This window comes from Ictalurus furcatus, chromosome 26 (assembly GCF_023375685.1).
Source record: "Ictalurus furcatus strain D&B chromosome 26, Billie_1.0, whole genome shotgun sequence".
Lineage (NCBI taxonomy): Eukaryota > Metazoa > Chordata > Actinopteri > Siluriformes > Ictaluridae > Ictalurus > Ictalurus furcatus.
This window is the reverse complement of record NC_071280.1, coordinates 6,151,197-6,160,148: the sequence shown is the minus strand read 5'-3', so window position 1 is coordinate 6,160,148 and position 8,952 is coordinate 6,151,197. Positions and strand designations below refer to the sequence as shown.

General features: G+C 40.2%; 1 long non-coding RNA gene across 1 annotated transcript; it reads right to left on the bottom strand.

Annotated features, from left to right (window-relative positions):
- Window positions 1-4,663: 4,663 nt before the first annotated feature.
- Window positions 4,664-8,532, bottom strand: LOC128601986 (uncharacterized). The gene is made up of 3 exons (XR_008384787.1): window positions 8,431-8,532; window positions 7,816-7,929; window positions 4,664-4,675 (listed from the first exon to the last, which is right to left on the bottom strand). It is a non-coding gene; the product is annotated as an uncharacterized LOC128601986 (long non-coding RNA).
- Window positions 8,533-8,952: the final 420 nt, after the last annotated feature.

Here is an 8,952-nt window from a genome sequence, read left to right as displayed (position 1 = left end):
CTATCTTAAAAAGTGCTGAAAGTGCTTTTGGATGAACTGAGAGTATTCCTGGTGAGATTGTAAAAAAAAACAATGTGTACAATTAGATGTTGAGTTTATTGAAGTCACTAATAATCCTTCTCCTTGTCGGTTTCTCTCTCTAGGCAATGTGTTAGTGAGCAGTAGTCATCCTTGATGGATCCACAATCCACGCATATTCCTATGGATAGACTGGAGTTAATAGAATTTTATTTTAACTTGGGCCTCACATATACAGACATCCTCCATATTTTAAGTGTTAAGCACAGGATTGTTCTGTCTCACAACCCTAAAATGAATCCTGAAGAAGAATGGATCGTTTCGCCAGGGAAAAAATGGACAATTTAGCAGAAACTGTTTAATTCATAAGGGAGGAGCTCCAAGGCTCAGGGGCTTTGCATGGCTACAGGTGGATGTACACTAAGTGCAAAGAAAGGCGACTGTCTGTAAGGAAAGAGGATGTCCACCTAATTCTATCCACTCTTGACCCAGAAGCCACAGAAATCTGAAGACGTAGAAGATTGAACAGACGAGCATACTTTTCCAAGGGGCCAAATTTTGTATGGCACGTTGATTCTTATGACAAATTAAAGCCGTTCGGTATATTCCATGGGCACTGTATCATGGCTGACCCTGCGCTTTGACCCCAATCTCCTAACATGCTGGGATATGCGAAGAAAAGAATTTCACTGTGCTCTAATGTATATGTGTCCAATAAAGACTCATTATATGCATCAATCGAGCTATTGATGGGTTCTCAAGAAGAATACTGTGGCTGAATGCATACTGTACCAGTAGTGACCCCAAAGTTATAGGAGGTTATTTCTTAGCGACAGTATGGGAACGAGGTGGATGTGCCCATATCATCAGGACAGATATGGGGACGGAAAACAGCTCTATGCGAGATATGCAACGGTACCGTCGTCACAGTGATGATGTTTATGGGGGTGATAAAAGTTTCATTTATGGAAGAAGCACAAGCAATGAGAGAATAGAGAGCTGGTGGGGCTTTCTCCGTAAAGAGTGTGTGGACTTCTGGCTCGACCACTTTCACCAACTTAAAGATGAAGGGGATTTTGTTGAGGACTTCTTGGACCAGAACCTCATGTTATTTTGCTTCCTTGGTTTGATACAGGCAAGTGGTATCAATAGACAGTGGATGATGTACATGTCTAGCCTACCCTATAGGCCTGTGTTTTTGCTGCAATCAGCAGTCCATCCCAACATCAGAAATGTTTTCCAGGACATGCTACTTGATGAGACATTACAATTTGAGAGAAAAACTTTTGTGCTTGTTACAAATGTAACTTAAGTCTATTTTATTTTATTTATATAGCACCATAAACAATTTAAATTGTCTCAAGGCGCTTTACAGAGCCCTGAGCCTGAATCCCGAACCCCCTAGAGCAGTGGTTCTCAACCAGAGAGGCGCAGAGAGATCGGAAGGGGGGCGTAAATTGTTTTCAAGAAAAAAAAAACACAGACAGGGCATCATTTGGGTACTCTGTATTTTATTGCTTTTCAAATAAAATGTGCATAAATAAAAAAAACCAGCATTCCCTCTCGCTCTGCATTTTCTTTTTGCTGAGGAGAGGCAGAGCTTAGTCTGCTTTTTATCCAGCTGTCAGTGCAGACCAGTGTTGCCAACTTAGTGACTTTTCAGACCCCTTTAGCAACTTTTTTTTGCAAAAAAAAAGCGCCTAGTGACAAATCTAGCGACTTTTTTTTTTTCCGGGGGGGCAGGGGTGGGGGTCGTTTGGGAGACCCATGTGGCTGGCCAGGTAGTGAGTTTGAGATAAGGGGGTAGGGGGTCTCAGAAAGGAAGGAAGCAGATACATCCATATACATATCAGGATAAAATGGACAGATCCAGGATTCAAAGTATTTGTTGTAGAACAGCTTAGTGGGTACACAGTGTGCACATAGGGTTACTATTACAAGGATAAGTAGAACAATTAAAACTGGAAAACTACGTCAGTGATGGCATACTTTTATATTACAGGTACATAAGCTGGCACACACAAAGTCATAAGCAGTGTCATAAGCAGAGTAGGTTTTGTGCACAACAGTTTGGTGGGAATGGGCAGCTGTAAGCAGAGGCTTTCTACAAGTGGATGAGGTGGAAAGACTGCAGCAGCATCTCACCTGACAGATTTTCTAGAGTAGGAGCAGAAGAAAAGAGACAAAATGAGTGGACAGAGCTATGTTGCCTTATGTGCATATATGGTATTATAGGTTATGGAGATGGAAAACAATTGTTTCCGGGTTTCTCTAGAAATTATGATCAACTGAGGACATTTATTCCCAGCCATTTCCACAAAATATTAACATCCAGCTTGGTTCAACTGCATTGACCCCAACTAGAACTGCATGTGACGTGGATGTTATAATTGATGACTAATTTAATTTATTTGTGCATGTAGCCTCTGTTTTGAGGTCTTGTTGGTTCTCATTTGTTTCGGAAGGTCAGACCCTATCTCGCGCAATATGCTACACAACTCCTAGTGCAGGCCCTGGTTGTTTTTAAACTAGACTATTGGAATGCAATTTTAACGGGCCTGTCAGCAGACCACTGCAGATAATTCATAATGCAACAGCACATTTGGTCTTTGATACACCAAATTGGACACATGTAACTCCTCTGCTGGTGACCCTCCACTGGCCCCCTGAGCCTGCTAGAATTAAATTTAAGTCCCTCACTCTTGCCTATAGGGCAGCCACTTGATCGGCCACAGTTTATTTGAATGCTATGATTCAAACTACTACCTCTCAACTACTTTGCTCCTCCGATGAGCGTCTGTTGTGTTTCTCTCAGCAACAAGAGATCACAGTCACGGTCACTTTTCATTTGTGGTACCTCGTGGTGAATATATATATATATATATATATATATATATATATATATATATATATATATATATATATATATATATATAGCGTCTGCCAAATACCTAACCGTAGCCGTAAATTTTATATGATTTCACAATTTCTACTTTGTCACCTATGCAGGATGAATTGCATTCAACCAAGGAGGCCTGGAACAGCCAGCTGATATGTCCATCAACAAATGAACGTGTTCCCCATGGTCGGTCTAAGGATGGACATGCAATACATAGTATAGACATAGTTTACTTTGGGCTTTGTAACTGTGCAGACCGTTTACATGCACAACAAGATCTATAACACACTAAAGGTAAGGGAAAAAGCCAGAAAAGCATATGATGAGCTCTTTAAAGTATTTAAAAATCCCAGATATGTACCACAATTGTCAAATATCAATGATCAAACCATCTCTCAAAAAACCCAACCTCGATCCTTATAACTTGGCAAATTACAGGCCTATATCCAACCTCCCTTTTGTATGTATCATACCATCTTTTATGTTTCATGGACTCATGCATGTCATCTATATATTCCACATGTATGACAATATGTTTTATTCTGATATCCCCTCTATCTCTCTACCAAGCTGGCCACAAGCAGATGGGTTTCCCAATCAAATTCACAAAACGTATTTTTGACTTAAACTCACACCAGTCACTTACAACTAAATAATGTCCATGACCCACATGTTTGCATCAAGAACATTAATGAACTCTTCAGCTAACTCCAGCTCTATGAATCTGACCTGGATATTCTGGGCAACTAGGAGGTCTGCGCCTGTTGAAGACTTGACAAAAATAATGTGGCTATTTAAATGGTAGGGATTTAGTCCATTTTTCTACTGAAGGTCTCAGTCAGCTACGACTTTAGTTTAAAGTTATTAGTCATACCAGTGCCAACCTCAGTTCACTTGGAACCCGAACAGAACTCCGACCAGGGGACTTGGTAAACAAAGTGCATCTACTACATTACTGGCATTACTACAACATCAACTATATTACTGGTGAGTATTTCTTACCACTTTTGTTGATTAATCAACAAAATTCTGTATCGGTGAAGAGTATTTCTTTTTGGACACGTCTTTAATATCTTCAATTTTGGACACGTATTTAATTAGCTGGTCATCTGTCATACCATGGACAGCATGGCAGTCAATCTGGAAAAAAACAACAACTTTAAATTACAACACACATGAAACATCTATTCGCCTCATTCACTCTGCTGCAATGTTAGTCGACTTTGATGCAACAAGGAATTGAATTAGTTTCCTCTGCAATTCATTGGGTTTGTATATTTTGATTGAAAACAAAATTCCTGCATTCAAAATACAATGCACACACATATTCACCTTCCTAAAATACGGTTCCAAAATATTAAGTTGTTAAAATACCATCTTCATTATTGATCAGGTAATATTTCAACAAAATTCAGGCTTGCATGCATGCATTTCTATTGTAAAGTGACAGATATTTTTACACAATAGGAGGTCATAACAAAAACAGACACCAAACTCAACTACTTCTAGATTGGCTATAGCCTATGTGCAATTCTGTGCCTGTATGTGCACAGGCAAGTGCGTGTTCTATGTGGATGATACTATATGGATGAAATGGGGACTATTCCAGACTAGCCCAATTTAACAGGTTTTCAACATTAAAACTGTGTGGTATGTTGGAATGGGGTATCATATACCTTTTCATTGATGAAGGTGGCAATAACCTCCTCACTTAAACTCCGTTGTTCTTGAAGAAACATGTGGAAACTCTTGTCCATTCTATTAAAGAGACAGAATATAGATTATTAAATTACTTTCAACTTTTGGGTCAGTGTGTACCAAGTCACCAATGGTATCTAGCCTACTGGCCAAGATTTGAGCCTTCTTCTAGTTCTTCTTCTTCTTTTTATCCACAACACTAGTTAATCAAAACTCTCCCTTTATGAGTTCCAATTATGCTAAATTCAATTGGATTGATTTTCCTTGAGTGTTAGTTCTATTATTTTGAGTTTCCTATTCTCTTTCCTTACTCTTTCCCCTGTCCACTCACTGCAGTCAAGTAATAAGCACCGGAATGGAGTGAAGGTATGCTGCACCAGCAGTAAAACAAACTTAATCCAAGGCTTCACTAACGTTAATAGTCATCACCATGTTACATTGCCAACAGATGCAGGACACAACACTACACATGTGCATGGAAAACACATGTGGCGCCATAGTGTTCCAGTTTGGGTTTTGAAAATCTGGTAACCTACCAGACAGAGTAAATGGAAATTCAAAACTACAAAACTGAGTGTACGGATTACAAAACTGAGTGTACGGATTGCAAAACTGAGTGTACGGATTACAAAACCGAGGGTACGGTTTACAAAATTGAGGGCACGGTTTACACATGGCTGTATTTTTTTTCTTACCTGACACTAGGACGGCTCCGTAAACTTCGGGTATCTTATAACGGTAAAAAGTTAAGTTTGGACCCGTGACGTATTCCAGAGCCACATTACGGTGCTTCTAAAAATCCGTTTGTCTTTAATGAGTCTGTTATAGAAGGCGACGAAACGGGTTTTCCTTCGTGCTTATGTGTGTGGAGTGGGGAAATAGCCCTGTTAGCGCTTAGCAAGTTATTTGCCGGTGGAGTCGAATGCTCCCGTGTTTTCTTTATGTTTTATGTTGCTTGTTCAAACGAACTCAAAACATAAGGGATGCCATTGCTCATCGTGTGAGAAGAGTTGGTCTGGCTTATCGGATAGGGTCGTGTATTGTCTGTCTTCTCAATTGGATCTCCGTTAGCCGGGATTGCGGCCTCGCTGGATCAAGCTTCAGCCTTGAGTGTGAGCACAATCGCTAACTTAGCTTAGCTTGAAGCAGTGATTTTCAACCACTGTGCCACGGCACACTAGTGTGCCATGAGAGATCGTCAGGTGTGCCATGAGAAATTATCCAATTTCACTTAATTAGTCTTAAAATTATTTTTTATATTATTAACATTTATTAATTATTATCTGCAAATAATATGCCATTGTCGAGTGTCTGTGCTGTAATATAGTGACTGGCAGAGTAATGTAATATTCGTCCAGGTGGCAGCAGGTAGCTAATTGCCTCGTTCCTTCTTAGAGACGAGAGAATTAGCGACGCATGCGACAGGTCGTGGTGACAGTGATGGAGAAGTTTTTAAAAAGGCAAAATGCAAACTCCGAACTGGGCCCTGGACAAGATTCTGACCCAGGTGAAGGCCCTAGTATGAGTGGTGGTAAAAAGAAAGCAAAGACGGTGAGCTCGAGGCAATACATCGAAAGCTATCTTTCGTTCGGATTTACTTCCACCGAGGATGAGACAACACCGACTCCATTAGTATTTGGTGTGTGGCGAGAAGCTGTCCAACAGTGCCATGGTGCCAAGCAAGCTTAAAAACAAGTCGATGGACTATTTTGTGCACCTGCGTGAAAACACAGAGAAACATGCGACTTTTATGAGAAAAACCACAAAGGTAAATGAGAAAGTCCTCAAAGCTAGTTACCTAGTTGCTGAACTCGTAGCTAAATAAAAAAAAAAGTCCCACACTGTGGCAGAGACATTAATACTACCTGCCTGCAAAGCCATTGTCAACGAGATGCTCAGCCCTGACGCGGTTAAAGACATAGCTATAGTCCTGCTCTCAGATAACACAACTGCCAGATGTACTGATGATATGTCTACAGACATTGAAAGTCATGTCTTGGAAAAGATACGCATCAGTAGGAAATTTGCGTTGCAACTTGATGAGTCTATGGATATAAGTGGACATTCTCAGCTCTTGGCCAATGTGCGTTTTGTGGATGGAGATGCCATTAGAGAAAACTTCCTATTTTGCAAGGCACTGCCAGAAAAAACAACAGGAGAGGAAATTTTTCGGGTCACATCGGGAGGACTTATGTGGGAAAATTGCACAAGTGTCTGCACTGATGGAGCTGCAGCCATGGTCAGGCGCACCAAAGGCTTCGTTAGCAGAGTGAAGGAAAGAAACCCAGATCTTATTGTTACGCACTGTTTTTTGCACCATGAGGCCCTCGTTGCAAAGACTTTACCAGCAGAACTAATTCCTGTGCTGGATGATGTTGTGCGCGTAGTGAACTTTGTAAAGACACGACCTTTGAAAAGTTGTATATTTGCATCTTTGTGTGAGGAAATAGGAGTGGAGCATAAAGCCTTATTGCTCCATATGGAGGTCCGATGGTTGTCGCGATAGTTGGAAGCACTTAAAGTGTTTCTGACAAATGAGAGGTCCGATTACTCAAATCTGTTTGCAAGTGATGAGTGGTATGCAAAGCTGGCATACCTGGCAGATATTTCATCATCTGAATGAACTGAACACATGGATACAAGGCCGAAATGAGAGCCTGCTTACAAGCACATAAAATAAATGGATTCCGTTTAAAGGTGCACCTCTGGCAACAACATGTGCAAAGTACCAACCTTGAGATGTTCCCACTCACAGAGAAACGGCAAGATCACACTGCTGCACTGTGCAAGGTAATAGGTAAACATATGAAAACTCTTGAGAAGTTGTCATTTTATTTCTCTTCAGCCTCCACTGAATGCCTTGACTGGGTTAGGGACCCATACAGCTCAGCATCAGTTGTTGGAAAGGACACGACTTTACAGGAGCAGGAGGAACTAACTGAACTGAAACAAGATCGTGGTTTAAAGCTAAGATTTGCTGATCTTCCTTTGGACAGTTTTTGGTTGACTGCTGCCAAGGAGTTCCCCATTCTGGCCAACGAAGCTGTTTTGACATTGCTCCCATTTTCCACAACATATCTGTGTGAGCTGAACTTTTCAAGCCTAACTGCTGTAAAAACTAAAAACAGAGCGAGACTGAGAGCTATTGAAGAAGAGCTTGACCCTTAGCGGCTAAGGGTCATTGAGTGAAGAGACATTACCCTGCCATCCGCTGGACATCATTCAGCGCCTCATCCAAGATATAAGAGTGGTGATGTACATTATGCTTCCCATTTTCAACTGAACACTGGTAAGCAAGTCATCGTGTTTTCTTCCTAAGGGAAAAAGACCAAACTGTTGAGTTGGCAAAACTTTTATTCATGGAACCATGACCAGCGACTTTTTATAAAAAGGATTCATATACTCTTCCTATGTGTTCATGAACATTCTGACACGTGATTGGACTGAATAGCATCCTGTTGGATTTGGAAGTGACCTTTTTTTCAATTTTGAGCTGAACTGACTCTATCATGAATTACCTCAGCACGGTCAAAGAGGAACCCTGACCAATTGTTGTTTTGTTTGTTTACAGTTAAATTGAAACAGTCAAAGTTCATTTTAATTATTTTTGTTTCTTCAATTTTACTTTGTCACAAATTCACTCTTGCGAAGAAAAGAAAAACTAGTTATTACTCACCCAGAGTGAATAAACGCCTTTCTTAGTTAAGCTGAAAACTGTGTTAATGCTAATTCTGAGTCACTTACTAAGGAGTGGGGGCGTCTCTCTATCCTGTTAGATCTGGGGAGGGTGGGTGCTTGTAGTTAACTATACTTACTTTGTTATCTATACACACACTTCAGGTGGCTACCGTGCTACAGAACAAATCCTGAGGCCCACCTCACCTCATCTTGAGCATCACTACGTTGCAACACGATAGGTACTGTTGTGGATAAAAATGACATGAAATAAACATGAGGGAGACCTAGTATGAGTAATATGTAATTTTATTACATAAATTTATTTATTTTATTATAAGAGCTGAGGAGTGCAAACACACACACACACACTCTCGTACAGTCAAGGGCGGGCATGTAGACATAACACACACACACACACACACTCTCTCTGTCTCTCTCTCTCTCTCACACACACATAACATTATAACTTTATAAGAATAATAAAAAGGAGCATTAAGATATTATAAGGGTAATATCTTATAATAATAAAATATATACTCTTTATAAAAAACTCTATAAAAATAAAGAGTAGTAGGATATGTAGGATAGTAGAAGGGTAATATAATGATATTATGAAGTAGGAAGTACAGTAAACCATTTTGCAAGCAGTATAACTATAT